The following is a 17,976-nucleotide window of genomic DNA, read 5'->3' on the forward strand; positions in this document are numbered from 1 at the left end:
CTTATCCTCCTCCTCCTCCTTCTTTCTGGCCTGATTGCCACAATCGGCTGATGGCAAAAAATCTTCTTCCTCTTCTTCTTCTTCCTCCACATCTACCTTTTCCTCCTTATCTGTTATGCACTAATAATAATAATAATAATAATAATAATAATAATGGTGCTGGCGTACCCGCTGCAGGAGAGCCTGTTCTACACCATCGCGTTTCTTCTTCGGTGTATGATGGAACAAAACCCTTCGCTGCGTCTATTCCAGTATTATCGTTTCATCTTGGGGCTTAATGGTTTCCTCAGAGCGCCATCTCCATGCAAATCCCTCTTCACGCTGAGCTTCATTCATTATTCACTTTTAATTCTTTATTCCCTCGCCGCCGTGTAGCCCCTCGAGGCCTGATGCATTACCCTCCTCGATTTAGTCTTTGAAGCTGGATTGGCCGCTTCTCCCCCCGAGGCTACAGCGGCCCCTGAACCGACCCCGAAATGCGAAAAACTTAAACGGATAAAAGCATCGGGTAACGGCGCTCATACAGGCGGCGGCGTGTTGTCAGGCTTGTAGACATCCTTGGGGGCACTATAAGAGAGAGGAAATAGGATCCTGAACCGACCTTGAGAAACGAAAACTCTTTGAAAGGTTAGAAGCCGCGGATAACGGCACTCACACAGGGGGAGGCGAGAAGTTAGGCTTATGAACACCCTCGGGGCACTTTATGATTAAAGTTAACCCATCACAGGCACCCGCTCAGCCGCGACGGTGCCACAGACTAGTGCTGCGCCGGGAGACGTCCCTGTGGAGGTGACCCGTCGCAATATGCAGGCCACAACACCAGGCTTGTTAAGGCTACTACCTACGAACTGCTGGGTACCACACCGTCACCCCTCGCCCAGGCTGTGTCCATTCTTCCCTGCCGGCACCTCTATGTGGCGCCAGACAGAGGCATCATCAACCTTGGAGGCATTAGGTCACTGAACTTGGATCATATTAGCAACTTTTACAAAATTGCTTTTTCTTCATGACACATTTATCCTTCCATGCATGTTGTTTTTTAACCTTCTTGAAAAATATATACATAAGATTTGATGAAGTATACGTATACGGGCTCGTGTCCATCGTAATGCCGCTGCGCTACGTGTCCCTTCCCAGACAGTAATAAAAAACAATAACAAGAACAAGAACAATGGCCTCACCCGCGCCAAGCCTCCCCAAGCAGCATCAAACGCCAATTAATCACGGCCGCCGCCAGCTGCGATCCATGAAGCGAAGCCTTGACAAAAATAACGCAACGGATCGGCCATTCATCACGCCGGGCTGAGGCGGCCACGCTCCGCCTGACGCAGCCTGACTCTATATCAGGCTTCCACAAGATACATAACAATATTTAGCGGAATAAAGAGTAATATGAATAGAAAGGCAGGTGAAGTGTTGAGGGTGACGCGCCCATCGTAAACACTGCGCCACAAAATTTTATACACCAAGTTTGTTTTAAAAGTACCCGTGAAGTGTTGTCAAGTGCAGAGACTAGCGGCTCATGAGAAGTGATGGTACACACACACACACACACACACACACACACACACACACACACATCGCTCCGGTAGCTCAATGGATAGAGTTCTGCGCTGCCAGGCTCCTGATTGGCAGGCGGAAGTTCGAGCCAGACTCAGGCAGGATTTTTCCGCAGACAAGGAGTGGATGCTGTCCGTCCTCGAGCAAGGGAGATTGGGTGTGTGGTGTGGTCCCGGCATCACCCAGAGATCGACTATAAAGAGCTTACTCTAATCCAGAGTGTATTTGCTAGCGATGACTTGTCCAGCTCGCGAACAGGACATGGTGAAAACGCGCGCACACACACAAGCACGCACACGCAACCGCCCCCCCCCCCCCACACACACACACACACAAGCCGGCTCACACACAAAAAAAAATCTAAAGAACAAACAACAATGACTCAAGTACATCTTGAAAAATTCTCGGAAATATTTGATTACGTTCTCTCTCTAAAGTAAATTCAAAAGAAAAAGTAATATTAATTCCTGGCTTCCTTTCTTCCTCTTCCAGGAACAATATTGATTCTTCATTTGTCACGGCAATTTCTATTCTCCTCAATCCAAACACAGAGTGAATTATTGTGCAGTATGCTTACACACACACACACACACACATACACACGACGTATAGCCTTTCTGTAAGTGTGTGTGTGTGTGTGTGTGTGTGTGTGTGTGTGTGTGTGTGTGTGTGTGTGTGTGTGTAGATGAGAAAAAAGATAATAAAGGAAAAAAAGGAGATAAATAAATGAGAGAGAGAGAGAGAGAGAGAGAGAGAGAGAGAGAGAGAGAGAGTACACACACCACGTTCGTTCCCTTACAAACGCACACCAAAACAGCAAATAAGCTGCCTATTGACCCTCGACAAAGCTGCGTTCTGGGGGATTCACGGCGTCTCTCTCTCTCTCTCAATAGGAGCCTTCAAGGAACCTCACAATCCACTATGATCGAGAGAGAGAGAGAGAGAGAGAGAGAGAGAGAGAGAGAGAGAGAGAGAGAGAGAGAGAGAGAGAGAGAGAGAGAGAGAGAGAGAGAGAGAGAGAGAGAGAGAGAGAGAGAGAGAGACCTAGGAATGAATAGAGAAACCGATGTATGTGGGAAGGGAGAGAAAGGAAGAGAGAGAGAGAGAGAGAGAGAGAGAGAGAGAGTGTGTGTGTGTGTGTGTGTGTGTGTGTGTGTGTGTGTGTGTGTGTGTGTGTGTGTGTGTTTCAAAATAAGCTGCTTCGGTTATTTTTCGACGACAATTCAATATAAATGAAGATGAAGGACAGTTCCGGTATACAGACGAAGAGAAAGGCAACAGTATTTAACCTTCAATGCAAAACAAAACAAAACGGAGCGTCGAAAAATATCACTTATCGAAGACTGACAAGAATGAACTACGTGAACTCCACAGTACCTGGCGCCACAGACTTTGAAGAGGAGAGTATCAGGATCACCGTTGCTAGATTATCGTACTCAGAGCCGCGTATTTACCGGTTTCTGGGCCATAACTGTTGCCAAGCAACATCAATAATTGACCATTTAAACAATAACCATATATGAAGGCAGTTATTTGGGTGATAACAGCAGTTTTTGGATCGGAAATCGGCAAACATATAAGCAGTAGAGTACGACAATCTGGCAACGTTGATCAGGACACCTCTCTTCCCGAAATAGACCTCTCTTTTGGCCCCTCCTCTCAACCCTTTTTATAGGAGCAGTGATTTGAGGGAGGTTTTTTTTCATTATTTTTTTTTTTTTTTTACCATGACCTTTACTAAAACAAAAAGGCTCTCAAATCCGTCTTCACAGCAAACACACACCAGGAGACGCTCAACAGGCTTTACTTTCGCAGGAGAATTTATAGAAAGAATTACCTAAAGTTCAAAGAAATATTTACAACCGAATTAAGAAGACTAAATATGTAAGTATACGCAAAGCAGTGTATGGGAGTTAACGTTTTGTATATCATCTTCATAATAAGAGGTATTAGGTTTAAGTTTATTATGCAAAAGAAAGAGTTAATAAAAAACATACCTCGATATATAACATCTACTGTGACACATAATTCGGTGTTTGCTACTGATCCTTTTTATACCAAACACACAAAAAAATATCGTTGTGAAAAGGTTAACAGAATTAGATATAAAAGTAAAACAAAACTGGGTATTCAACATTTTTTCTGCAACACACAATAACATTTTTCACGACTCGATTCATCCTCACTCTTTTTTCCCCTTCCTCCTCTCCCCTTTTCTTCTCTTCCTCCCTCCTTTCTCCCTCCAGCCATCCTATCTTCTCCCCACTCTTTCGTTCTCCCCCTTCTCCCCACCTCTATCTTTAATTCTCTCTTCATCATTCATCCTCCCTCCCTTTTTCCCTTAATATCTCCCTGTATGCTTATCTCCATCCTTCCTTTTTATCTATTTCTCCATATCTTCATCCTTCCTCTCTTCCTTCTCTAATATCTCCCTGCATACTTATCCCCATACCTCCTCTTCAACCATTTATCCATATCATCATTTTTCCTCCCTCCCTTAATATCTCCCTGTATCTCCATTCTTCCTTTTTATCCATTTATCCATATTTTCACCGTTCTTCGTCCCTCCTCTCCCTTGAAATCTAACTGTATCCGTATATGCATCCCCCTTCTGTATCCATTTTTCCTTCCGTCTATATCCCTCCCTCCCTCTCTGTTCGTCATGGAAAAAACAAGAGATTCTAAAAGATTTCCACCGTCAATCAAAAAGGTTTCAGGCCATCGTCGGGGTTTCCTGCCAGGCTTTCCGGTGCAGTTTTTCCAGTTTGTTCTTCCCCCTCCCTTTGCGTGAATCCTTTGGTAGTCTCCCTTTTCTATAGTCATCAGTTTTCTTTAATCTTTCTTTTCCTTCATTTGTTTTCTCTGTTCTTAAATTCATTGCTTTATATTATATCTTCCCTTTTCTTGATTTCTTTCGCAGTCTCCCTTTTCTATGGTCATCAGTTTTTCTATTCTTAAATTCATTGCTTTATATTATATCTTCCCTTTTCTTGATTTCTTTCGCAGTCTCCCTTTTCTATGGTCATCAGTTTTCTTTAATCTTTCTTTTCCTTCATTTGTTTTCTCTATTCTTAAATTCATTGCTTTATATTATATCTTCCCTTTTCTTGATTTCTTTCGCAGTCTCCCTTTTCTATGGTCATCAGTTTTCTTTAATACCCTTTCCTTCATCGATCTCCCTTCTGTATTACTTCATTTCTTTCCTCTATTCTTACACTCATTGTTTCCATTACGCCTTCCCTTCTGATTCCTTTGGCAGTCTCCATTTTCTATCCTCGTCAGTTCTCTTCAATACTCTTTCCTTCATCGCTTCCTTCAATATTGCTCCCTCGGTTTCCCTTTTTTTTATAGTAGAAGAAACATCTCAAAGGCCAAAGGGAAAAGAAAACAAAAATGCCTGATCATATTCATTGTTTTCTATTATATCTTGCGCTCTCAGTTCCTCTTATGTGTATATTTATTGGTCTTCACTATATTTTACTGTATCTGTTTTCTTTAATGTTATGCTTCCCTTTATCCCTTCCCTCTCACCATCACTCAGCTTCCTTTCTTTGTTATCCTCCTCTTTACCCTCTCCTCCCCCCCTCTCTTGCTCTTTACCTCTCCTCTAACCCCTTTCCTTCCTCCTTCCACCCTCCCTCCTACCCTTCCTCCACTTCATTTCTTTTTCTCCTCCACTTTCCAACCCTCTCCCTCCACTTCCTTTCTTTATTTCTTCTCCTCTCCATCCCCTCCGTCTTTCTTTGCCTATCCCCTAGCCCCCCTCCTCGGCTGTTTTTTTTATTTTTACAGCTAGGGGGGCACCTCAAGGGCAGAAAACAAAAACAACAACAAATATGACCGCTACGACGCTGCTCCGAACAAAAGAAATGAACAAGAGACAAGAAGAGAGGTCAATTTCGGGTGGAGAGGTGTCCTGATACTCTTGTCTTGAATGAATGGTAGTTGTTTGTAGTGGAGGAGAACCGCACAGCCTTGATGGGGGTGGCGTGCACTTTGCTTCAACTGGGTGACGAGGTTCCAACACTGCATTGGCACCTAAACTCCAGCAGCGGGATAGGCGGGAACGCGGTAGATGACTTGCCTCGTCTCCACACTCGGCCGTCACTACCCCTCACGACACCGCTAAAACACTGCGCTCTCACTGTCTCTTGCTATGGTTTCACTTAATGCCACAGAAAGTTCTTTGAGATGATGGGTTTCTGCTAAAATGGGAGGTGGGGGGGGGCGGGGAAAAGGGGAGAGGGCCAACAGGCTGACCCGTGACCCATGTCTGACCCCGGTGAGGTCTGGGCGGGAAGTGTGTGCGATTATGTGCATTTGTGTGTGCTTATGTCTATGTCTATGTCTAACGTGGAGTGCGAGTCTCAACGAAAAAAAGGAACGATTGAAGACTTAATAACTGATAGAAAAGAGAAGGCGTGGGCGAAGGCGAGGAGGAAGAGGATAACCAGGACAAAGACAAGAGAGAGGGGGAGGCGGAGGAGGAGGAGGAGGCAAGAGGAGTAGATCTGCATTGGCTTTATTAAATTCTCTCCCTTCCCTAACGAGAGATTGGTCAACGTGTTAGGAAGAGAGAGACCCCGCCACTATTCTTCCCTTCCTTCCCTTTCCCTTGTCTCCTTTCCACTTCATCCCTCTGTTATGCTTCCCTTCTTTCTTTCCCTTGCTTCCTTTCCGCTTCGTCCCGCTATTATGCTTCACTTCCTCTCCCTTCCCTTTCCTGCGTTGGCTTCATCCTTCCCCAACCCTCCCAAGCAGCCCAATGTTATGACTCACTTCTCATCATTCTCTTCCTACCTACATACCTACAAATATAGCTTCATTTTCTCTCATTTTCCCATTATGCTTCTTCTTCACTTCCTCTTATTCCCTTCTCTCCTGCCTACTTCAGCTTCACTTCTCATTTTCCTATACCGCTGTCCGCTTCTCCCCGGCTTTGTCCTTCGAGAAGTCAAATATTATACTTCAATTTCGGTTGTTTTCCTTTTTCCTGCCTGCTGTCCACTTCTTCCCAGTCCACCAGGCCTTCCGAGCGACCCAACATGATTCACGTTTCCTCCTTTCTCTACCCGGTTTCTTTGCCCTTTGCAAGGTTAGATTAGGTTAGGCAAGGTTAGGAAAGGTTAGATTAGGTTGGGAAGGTTAGGCAAGGTTAGATTAGGTTAGGCAAGATTAGATTAGATTAGGCACGGTTAGATTAGGTTAGGTAAAGCAAGGTTAGGGAAGGTTAGGCAAGATTAGATTAGGTTAGGCAAGGTTAGATTAGGTTAGGTAAGGTTAGGCTAAGTTAGGGAAGGTTAGGCAAGGTTAGGCAAGGTTAGATTAGGTTAGGTTAGGTTAGATTAGGTTAGGTAAGGCAAGGTTAGGGACGGTTAGACAAGGTTAGATTAGGTTAGGCAAGGTTAGATTAGGTTAGGTAAGGTTAGGTTAGGTTGGGAAGGTTAGGCAAGGTTAGATTAGGTTAGGCAAGATTAGATTAGATTAGGCAAGGTTAGATTAGGTTAGGTAAGGCAAGGTTAGGGAAGGTTAGGCAAGATTAGATTAGGTTAGGCAAGGTTAGATTAGGTTAGGTAAGGTTAGATCAGGTTAGAGTAGGTTAGGCAAGGTTAGATTAGGTTAGGTTAGGTTAGATTAGGTTAGGTAAGGCAAGGTTAGGGAAGGTTAGGCAAGATTAGATTAGGTTAGGCAAGGTTAGATTAGGTTAGGTAAGGTTAGGTTAGGTTGGGAAGGTTAGGCAAGGTTAGATTAGGTTAGGCAAGGTTAGATTAGATTAGGCAAGGTTAGATTAGGTTGGGAAGGTTAGGCAAGGTTAGATTAGGTTAGGCAAGGTTAGATTAGGTTAGGTAAGGTTAGGTTAGGTTAGGGAAGGTTAGGCAAGGTTAGATTAGGTTAGGCAAGGTTAGGTTAGGTTAGGGAAGGTTAGGCAAGGTTAGATTAGGTTAGGCAAGGTTAGGTTAGGTTAGGGAAGGTTAGATTAGGTTAGGCAAGGTTAGATTAGGTTAGGGAAGGTTAGGCAAGATTAGATTAGATTAGGCAAGGTTAGATTAGGTTAGGTAAGGTTAGGCAAGTTTCTGAAAATACGGAGCCTAGACAAAAAAAAAAAAAAAAAAAAAAAAAAAAAAAAAAAAAAGACCAGAAACGTGAACTCCAGCCTGGCACGCACGTTCTCTCTCCCCGACCAACCTATCCGGGAGCATTCTTTTCCGAGGCCATCCCATCTTGGCTCAGGCCAGTACGCTCGACACCCAATTTGACGGCTTTTGTTTTATAGTTTTTCTTTAAAGTAAGAGTCGTGAAGGGCAAATGAGGCATACAGAACACACACACACACACACACACACACACACACACACACACACACACACACACACACTCATGATAGACCACTTAGCATCCGTATAAATGTTTTGATGTCAAGGCTAAATGTGTCTTCTGGGAGGAGTTTTATTTTGTGCTCGTCCTTACACTCTAACCTTTCTCCACTACCCTTTTATCTGCCGCTTTTCTTTATCTCTATCTCTATCTATCTATCAATTGCAAGTGTCTAAAAACTGCACAGAAGCTTCAATTCGTTTCTGCAGTAAAGCCCCTGACGCCTGCCCGCCATACCCCGCACCTCTCTCCTCGTACAACAGCATCCAAACGGCAGATCCCTCCTCCCTGGGCCCATTCCCCGCCCCCCCCACACACACACACGCCACACATTCTCCCGCTCCTACAATACCTCACACATGCATCTCCTGGCCGCTTATCCCTGACTGCATCTCCGCCGTCATTCCCGCACCCATCCCCTCATCCCCTAGCGCCATTCCCCACAGCCATCCCCTAGCCCCTCTTTCCCTCCTCCTCTATCTCCCCCGCCAAGCTTCCATGCAAGTCGCCACGCGTGACAGGCAGGCAGGGCGGTGAAGGCTGCCGGGCCCACCTCCGCCGCTAGATTGAGTCGCGCATGCAATATTCCCGCAGAAAGTGAGTCTCGAAAGGCCAAGGGCTCAGGTCAGTGGCGTCGTGACTCGGGAATAAAAGGAAAATGGTCTGTCGCCAGTGGAGGAACGCCGGGGGAGGGAGCAGCGATGAAATGCCTAAGGGAAATAGCGACGAAATGCCTTTAAGGAAATGACAGGCAGCATCGAGGGAACAGCACGCGAGGTCAGAAATATACCTAGCAGCGACAAAGACAAAAAATAAGAGGATGTATGCATAATATTACGATGGAACTAGTGAAATTTGGTGCCAAAGAAGGAGAAGGAGAGGGAGGAGGAGAGGGAGGAGGAGGAACGGGCTGAGAAGAGAGGAAGGGGATGGATAGTGGTGGAGGTTTTCGACACAATATTCTTTATCATATTTTACGGCAAACTGTTGACTATTGAATTATCTAAAGAAATACATCTCTCTCTCTCTCTCTCTCTCTCTCTCTCTCTCTCTCTCTCTCTCTCTCTCTCTCTCTCTCTCTCTCTCTCTCTCTCTCTCTCTCTCTCTCTCTCTCTCTCTCTCTCTCTCTCTCTCTTATTTATCTGTCAGCTAGCAAAGTTAACAACAAACACGTCATTCAAGCAACCAACTCGTTTTACACACACACACACACACACACACACACACACACACACACACACACACACAGCTGGGGAACATACATCACAGCCCCCTACGCCTTCTTCATCTTAAGTTGGACAAACACACCCGGCGTCCTTTCCTCCCCTTCCCCCCTCTCTTACAAGTGTCTTTACTTTTAACCGAGAAATATGTCATCAGTAAATTAAGCTTCCCCGTCCCTCACTGAAGCTACCTCCCCCTCCCCATTTCTCTCCCCCTTCGCTCCTGTCCTCCTCCTTTTTTTACAGCAGAGGAGACAGTGCAAGGGCGTAAAAAAAGGAAAACAATAAAAAAAAATAAAAAACGCTACTTACTGCTCCTGTGTTACCCCCTTCCCTTCTCTTCCCTCCCTTCTCCCCCTCCCTCCCTCTCTCCCCTCACTCCTGCACTCCATTGCTATGCCACATCTTTACTTCATGAAATATATACTGCCTGGTTCTTAGTAATTCCTAATATAAAAAACACCTTTAATATTGGAGGTGAAATTTACGTAAGAGCTTAAGCGGTCTATAAAGTGTGTGTGTGTGTGTGTGTGTGTGTGTGTGTGTGTGTGTGTGTGTGTTGGATGACTGTTGTAGTGAGGCAAGTGTCAAGACAGATATGGGAAGAGGAGGGAAGGGTAGAGGAGTTAGTGAAGGGAAATGGCTGTCTTACATCCCTCAATAGACAGTCTTCATCTACCCCAAACAGGATGGATAATAAAGGATTTTCAGTATTTTTCGTCGTAGGGAAATTTAGATAAAGTATGAACAGGTAAAAGTAGAGGATTTGGTGAAGGTGGAACGTGTAGAATCAAAGGAACAAGGTGATGCCAAAACTCCCTTACGTTCCTCAATAGTGTCTTCATCTACCCCAAACATGATGGATAAGAATGGAATGTTGAGAGTTAAAGATCCAATAGAAAACAGGTCACATTCATGGCTTGGTCGAAAGCGTCTCTCAAAAAAATGGAAAAAGAAAGGAAAAAAAAAAGACTTGTTTGACCAACTTGATTAAATTCACCACAACAAAGCTGGGCCGTGAAATAGAGGCAAACGAACACAAGCTTCGAATCCCCGCAATTAACTGCCCGGGTATCGCTTTTCTCATTCCCCTTCCCGTTTCCCTCCCATCCCTCCCTTCCCTTCTCTCCCCCCTCCCTTCCCATCTCTTCTCTCTTCCCCTCTCCCCTTCCCTTCCCTTGTCTTATCTCTTCTTCCCTTCCCTTCTCTTCTCTCTTCCCCTTTCCCTTTCCCGTCCGTTCTCTTCTCTCCCCCCCCCCCTCTTCCCCTTCCAGTTCCTTCTCTCATCTCTCTCCCTTCCCCTTCCCTTCCCTTGTCTTATCTCTTCTCTTCCCTTCTCTTCTCTCGCCCTCCTTCCCCTTCCCGTCCCTTCTCTTCTCTCTTCCCTCTTCCCTTCCCCGTCCAATCTCTCCTCTCTTCTCCCTTTCCTTCCCTGTCCCTTTTTCTCTCTCTTCCCCCTTTCCCTTCCCGTCCCTTCTCTTTCGTCCCTTTTCCCCCTCCCTATTCCTCTCCTCTTCCGTTCCAATCCTCTTTCCCTTTTCCCTTCTCATCCCTCCGTCTCTCCTCAAACTCCTCCATTCCCCTCCCCCTGTGTTCCAATCCTCCTCCTTCCCTACTCATTCCCCACCTTCACTACAACCTCGTCCCTCCCTTACTACCTACCCCTTCCTTCCCTATTCCCTTCCATTCCAATCCCTTTGCCTCCATTCCATTCTCTTCCCTCCCTTCCTCTCACTTCCCCCGCCTCTCCGCGTCTCCAAATTTATTCGACCGCCAACGCTAAAACTTCGTTATTCATATCCGCCAGAATAGTCACCCGGAGAGATGCACACAACGAAGGGATGAAGGCGGGGGAATATATTAGCGGGGGAGGGAGAAGTCCGCCTCACTCCTGCCATCCTGTCCGACGCCCCGCCTCCTCCCCTTTCCCGCCTCTGCAGCCGTGGTGGTGGTGGTACCGGAGTAGACCAAGAGACAAACGGTGCAGGGAAACGACGAGTGAGTGAAAAAGGGGATGAGGAAACGGATGGAATGACGGGCGGATGATTGAAAAACCTACTGCGAAGGTAGACAAAGCAAAGATGGATGAAAGGGGTGGATGAACATGGATGAGGAAGCGAATGGAATATGGGTAGATAAAAAAAAACGTAAGGATGGAAGGAAAAGATTATGGATGTATGGAAGTAAAGGGAAACGGTAAGGTAAGGTAAAGTGAAAATGGATGAGGAAACGAAATAGATGAAAAGTAGATTAAAAAAATAACGTAGGGATAGAATGAAAAGAATATAAAGTGAATGACAGGAAGGATAGAAGTTAGGAGAAACAGAATAAGGAAAGAAAAGTGAAAAAGAATGGTGGAAGGCTTTGGTGGATGGGTGGATGAAAAACGTAAAGATGGAAAGAAAAGATTACAAAGTGGATGACAGGAAGAATGGAAGTTAGGAGAAACGGAATAAGGAAAGAAAAGTGAAAAAGAGTGGTGGAAGGCTTTGGTGGATGAGTGGATGAAAAAACATTAGAATGGATTAATAGAAAACATGGTGAATAAGATGGATGAGAGGAAGGATGGCTGAAGAGAAGACAAATGGTACAAGGAAAGGAAAGGAAAGTGAAAAAAGGATGAGAAAAGGCTTTGGTGGATGAGTGGATGAAAAACGTAAGGATGGGTGAATGGATACATGGATGAGAGGAAGGACGGCCGAGAAGACAAACGGTGCAAGGAAAGGAAAGGTAAATGAAAAAAGGATGAGGAAAACGTTTGGTAAGTGGGTGGATGAAAAACGTTAGAATGGAGTGACAGAAAAGAGAGTGAATGGACGCGAGAAAGGAGTCACGCTTAATCTTCCCCAGTGGCGGTAATACATGCAATGCTACAAACGTTTTTTCCTTTCCCCCCGGCGGCGGTCATTACACTTCGGTCCGCGGGTAATACAGAGAAAGCAGAGACGTAGCAATTAATACACAATGGACGGAGAGAATATTGAACCAAAGGACAGAAATAAAGCTACGCAGAGAACAGACAGAATAACACATAGAAGAAGAAGAAGAGAATAATAGGAAATAGGACAATAATAAATAGGGATAATAAACGATAATAAATAACGAAAAAAGGAAGAAAAAAAAATATACAGAACAAAAAACGAAAAGAATAAAGACAGCCAATATTTTTTCAACGCATTCTACTAAACACACACACACACACACACACACACACACACACGCAGGCACGCACGCACACACTAAATTGCCCTTATCAGTGAGACAAGCCGACGGTGTGGAAAATCTATGATGAAAACAAGTCCCCGATGCCCCGAGCTGAACGGAGGAACGAAGCCTAAATTGAAGGAGATTGTCTAACGGAGGAGGAGGAGGAGGAGGTGGAGAAGAAAGTGGAGGAGATAGGAAAGGTGAAGATAAGAAATGCTGGAAAGAAAAGTGAGGCGCTGGAATGAGGATAATGAGGAGGAGGAGGAGGAGGAGGAGGAGGAGGAGGAGGAGGAGGAGGAGGAGGAGAAAGAGGATGACGAAGCAGATTTAATATTGCGCAACCTACTAAGTATATGATTGATTCTCTCTCTCTCTCTCTCTCTCTCTCTCTCTCTCTCTCTCTCTAATAGTAACCAGTGGGCGTCAATTATACTCCAAAGTTTGAGGATTTCCACAATTGCCCGATACGGTTTTAAAGTTGGATTAAATTCCTTGACCTCTCTTAAAGCCCCTCCTCTCCCTCATCCTCTTCCTCTTCCTCTTCTTCCTCCTGTTCACACTCCTACTCCTCCTTTCTCTTTCTCCTCCTTTTTCTCATTTTTTTACTTTTCTTTACCATTCTCATTTTCCTTTTCTATTTCTTTTTCTTTCTCTTTCTCCTTCTCCTTCTCCTCCTCCTCCTCCTCTTTCTACTCTTTAATCTCTTCCCTGCTTCCCCCTACTACTCTTCCCTCTTCTCTTTTTCTTTTTATTTATTTCTCTTTCTTTTTCTCTTTTTTTCTTTATTTTTCGTTATCTCCTTTTCCGTTTTTTCTTTTTCTTTCTCTTCATGCTCTTCTTCCTTTTCCTCCTCCTCCTCTTCTTCCTCTTCTCGCTCCTATTCTCTTTTCCTCTTTTTCTACCCGGTGAGATAAAAAAAAAAATGTTATGGCTGAAAACTCCGTGGCCTGGAATTTTTAGATTAAGGTTTTGGGGCAAAGGTTTGGGGAACGAAAACAACGAGGAAGGAACTACATATGTGAGCTCGTGTTAATACTTTTGCCTATATTGTTACCAGTGAAAACAGTGTGTGTATATCCATGTTCAGCCAACGCAGGTAATTCTAAACATACATTAGTCTATTTTTATCAGTAAAGGAAGCATAACAAGGGCAAAAATAAATATAAATAAAAATAAAAGCCCGCTAGCACTAATCCTATAAAAGAAAGTATATTGTTACCAGTGAAAACAGTGTGTGTATATCCATGTTCAGGCAACGCAAGTAATTCTAAACATACATTAGTCTATTTTTATCAGTACAGGAAGCATAACAAGGGCAAAAATAAATATAAATATAAGTAAAAGCCCGCTAGCTGTGTGTATATCCAGGTTCAGGCAACGCAGGTCCTTCTAAACATATACATTAGTCTATTTTTATCAGTACAGGAAGCTTAACAAGGGCAAAAATACATATAAACAAACATAAAAGCCCGCTAACACTACTCCTATAAAATAAAGTAAAGTAGAGTGACCTATTATATGCATTCCATCACTTTTTCTTCCTCGGTTTACAAGTAGGTGGTGAAATTGAGAAGAAAATCCACGCTGGTCAAGGAAGATAGATTTCAGGCAAGTTCGGTGAGCGCTGTCAACCTCTTCAGTGGACAGGTAACAGAGGAGGCCGTGGTCAATGTAACTCGTCTTGAACATGTCTCCATCTAGCGGTGTAGGTTTTCTTCTTGCCAGTATCCAGTCAACTAGTCAAACATTCTTTCCCACATCAAACATCCCTCAGAGAAGACAGTCAACCCCTCAATAGTCATAGCACCGGAACAAAGCCAAAATGTATGCTTTAGTACAGAACATCTTTGCTTGTATAGACGAAATCACAGTTCCATCAAGCAGGGTAGGATTTCTTCTAGTGAGTATCCAGTCAGCTATTTAAACACTCTTTCCCAAGTCAAACATACCTAAGAAAAACCTGCCAACCCTCTCATCAATCTCCTTCAATAGTCATAGCACCGGAACAAAACCAAAATGTATGCTTTAGTACAGAAAATCTTTGCTTGTATAGACGAAATCACAGTTCCATCAAGCAGGGTAGGATTTCTTCTAGTGAGTATCCAGTCAGCTATTTAAACACTCTTTCCCAAGTCAAACATACCTCAAAAAATCAATCTCCTTCAATAGTCATAGCACCGGAACGAAACCAAAATGTATGCTTTAGTACAGAAAATCTTTGCTTGTATAGACGAAATCACAATTACATCAAGCAGGGTAGGCTTTCTCCTTCCAGTCAGCTCGTCAAACGCTCTTTCCCACGTCAAACAATCCCATCAAAGGAGGCAGCCAACCCTCTCACCAGCGATCTTCGAAAGCAACAGCACAGATACAAAACTATATCGTATGTTTAAGTTCAGTCAATATCGACGAACACACCGCCAGCGCACTCTTATTCCTCTGTTAAGCGGATGAAAGGAAGGCTGATGCAAGACAGGGTTTATCAAAGAGATTCTCCTTAAGGCTTGACTTTTTCCGCTGGCAAATATTACGAGTCTGAAGAGGTCGACGAAGAGGAGCGACGGATCAAAATGAGGTTTACTTTTCATTAACGCCGCGATCACCCGCTACCACTTCCCGGCGGATCTTGAGAGGCGGCGCGTGGCCTCTGGAACACGCCTCGATGTTTACTAAAGGGCGATACGTTGAAAAAGTACTCGCAGCAATGAAAGAGGAGATTAAAACTGTGCCCATTGAATACATTAAAGATTAGTAACAAGGCAAGGTACGGCTAGGTTCACGGATAACAGCCTGGATGCTCACTGAAGGCCGATGCGTTGAAAAAATACACGTAACAATGGAAAAGATTAAAACCGTGTCCACCGTATACATAAACGATTTGAAGGAAGGGAAAAGGAAGGCTAAAGGTTCACGGATAACAGCCTAGATGCTCATTGAATGTCATTACGTTGGAAAAATACTCGTAACAATGGAAAAGATTAAAACTGTGTTCGTTGTATATATAAAAAGGTTGTAGGAAGGGAAGGAAAGGCCAATACCACAGACAAAAGGCTAGATGCTCAAAAAAGGGAGACACGTTGAAGAAATCCTCGCAGAAATGGAAAAGAAAATTAAAACCGTGTCCACTGTATATATCAAGTGTTCGTGAGGAGGGACGGTACGGCTAGATTAAGTTAATATTGATAAAAAGTGAATTTGGAGCAGCGTAATCTATCACACTGTTTACGAGAAGCTTTTGAGAACGATTCACCACATTATCTACTTACGTTCGTTTCATGAAAGAGAACTTGTGAAACAGCAAAAGGAGGAAGAGATGAAAACCTATTGTATGATTTGTAATAATAGTGACGTCTCTTTTTTTTTTTTTACAACAAAGGAGACAGCTCAAGGGCACACACACAAAAAAGAAAACAATAATAAAAAAAAGCCCGCTACTCGCTGCTCCTAAAAAGAATCAAAAGAGGTGGCCGAAAGAGGGGTCAATTTCGGGAGGAGATGTGTCCTGAAACCTTCTAGTCACTTCTACTGTTTGCTTTTTTCAGGAGCAGCGATTAGCGGGCTCTTTTTTGCTTCTTCTTTACTTATTCCCCTTGAGCTGTTTCCTGTACTGCAAAAAAAAGTGAGGGTTTGAAACGCTTAGACTTCCCATAATGTTAACTAAAGCGTTTTCGGGTGCAGCGGCGGGGAAAAAGGATAAAATGTTGAGTCCAGTGTGTAAAGTTTAGGGGCTGGCGGGTCTGAAAAGTGTCCTCATCAACGTAATGACGAGTAAAGGGAGCCCTGACCCTCCCCGCCCCTCGCCTCACCCTCATTAGCGTGATGGTGAGCCGCTAGGCCATGGACAGGAAAAGAGGGAGAGAAAAACATAGTGCCCGCGTGACGCAAAGAAACTGACTCGCCCTTGTTTTACGGTGACGGGAAAACATGACACAATACTTGACATGCGAAACAATAAGCTGTGCGCCCCGGAGAGGAAAGAGGGAAAGAAAAAGGAACAGTGTAGTGCAAAGGGAATATATAGAGATGAGGGAGGGACTCTGCTTTATTTATGGTGACGGGAAAAGATGACAGCATACTTTACATGCGAAACAATAAGCTGTGAGCCCCGGAGAGGAAAGAGGGAAAGAAAAAGGAACAGTGTAGTGCAAAGGGAATATATAGGGATGAGGGAGTGACTCTGCTTTCTTTATGGTGACGGGAAAAGATGACAGCATACTTTACATGCGAAACAATAAGCTGTGAGCCCCGGAGAGGAAAGAAGGAAAGAAAAAGGAAAAGTGTAGTGCAAAGGGAATACAGGAATAATGGAATGACAGCTTTATTTATGGTGACAGGGAAAGATGTCACACAATACTTTACGTGTGAAACCAAAACTGTGAGCCTTGAAACGGAAAAAGAAAGAAAGAATCGTGTGAAGCAAAGTAAATAAGGGAATATTGGAATACGAAAATGGGGGAATAAAGAAAGAAATAAGGGGATAAGGGAATAAGAAAGGCAAATAATAAGAAAATAAGGAATGAAGGAATAAGGGACCAATTGAACCAGAATACGATGGAACAAAATATCATCAGCAGAAAATTATGAGAATACAGAGAAGGATGATAGACTATTTTTTTGCAAGAAACAGGAATATAGAATAAAGGAATAAAGATTGAGGGAATAAGGAACCCAAGGAACCCGAATGCAATGGAAACAAAATACACATAAGTCGGAAATTACAAGACAAAAACACGAAAAAAAAAATAAACGACTATTTTTTACAACAAACACAAATATGATGAAATAAGAGAATAAATAAAGAGGGAATAAGGAACCAAGGGAACTGAAATGCAATGGAAACAAAATACACATAAGTCGGAAATTACAAGATGAAAACACGAAAAAAAAAAGATAAACGACTATTTTTTGCAACAAACACAAATATGATGAAATAAGAGAATAAATAAAGAGGGAATAAGGAACCAAGGGAACTGAAATGCAATGGAAACAAAATACACATAAGTCGGAAATTACAAGATAAAAAAAGGAAATAAAAGATAAACGACTATTTTTTGCAACAAACACAAATATGATGAAATAGAAAAAAAAAAGATTGAGGGAATAATGTACCAAGGAAACCGGAATGCAATGGAAACAAAATACACATGTCGGAAATTACAAGACAAAAACACGAAAAAAAAGATAAACGACTATTTTTTTGCAACAAACACAAATATGATGAAATAAGAGAATAAATAGAGGGAATAAGGAATCAAGGGAACCGGAAAACAAGGACAACAAAATACCCGCCAGCCGGAAATTACAGGATAAAAAACAGAAAAAAGACAAACGATTCTTTTTTGCGGCGCACGGGTGAAGGTCGCGAGCCGGACACAACAACAACAATAATAACAAGAATGATACAAACACAAATGTAAACCGAATCGTCCACCACGCGTTGAAGATAAAATAAAAAGATACTGGAAATAACGAAAATAGCTTAAGTAACAGAAAGGGAACAGAAAGAAACACTGGGAATAACGGAAATATCTGAAGCAACACAAAGGGAACAGACACAACACACATAACTGAAAGGGAAAAGACATACAAACTCGGAGACTGCGAAAGAACA

The sequence above is a fragment of the Eriocheir sinensis genome, chromosome 62 (genome assembly GCF_024679095.1).
Source record: "Eriocheir sinensis breed Jianghai 21 chromosome 62, ASM2467909v1, whole genome shotgun sequence".
NCBI classification, from domain to species: domain Eukaryota; kingdom Metazoa; phylum Arthropoda; class Malacostraca; order Decapoda; family Varunidae; genus Eriocheir; species Eriocheir sinensis.